Here is a 468-nt window from a genome sequence, read left to right on the forward strand (position 1 = left end):
CTAAGGGGCTGCAAACCCCTCAGCTCCATAGGTCCTTTCTCTAACTCCTTCATTGAGGACCCTGTACTAAGATCAATGGATGGCTGTGAGCCTCTACATCTGTATTAGACAGGTACTATCAGAGCCTCTCAGGAGATAGTTATATTTAGGCTCGCTTGCCCTTCCTTCAGTCTCTGCTCCATAGTTAATCTCCGTAAATCCTTCCATGGGCATTTGATTCCACCCCCTTTTTTTTTTTATTAGATATTTTCTTTATTTACATGTAAATTTCTCCCTTCCCAGTTTCCCCTCTAGAAAACAAAGAAACAAACGAAAACAACAAAAACAAACCCAAGCTGCCTCCCCACTCCCCATGCCTGCCACCCCACCCTCTCCCACATATTGGCCCGGGCATTCTCCTACACTGGGGCACAGAACCTTCACAGGGCTGAGGTCCTCTCCTCCCATTGATGATCTAATTTGCAATCC

Source organism: Mastomys coucha, unplaced genomic scaffold (genome assembly GCF_008632895.1).
Source record: "Mastomys coucha isolate ucsf_1 unplaced genomic scaffold, UCSF_Mcou_1 pScaffold16, whole genome shotgun sequence".
Taxonomy (NCBI): Eukaryota; Metazoa; Chordata; class Mammalia; order Rodentia; family Muridae; genus Mastomys; species Mastomys coucha.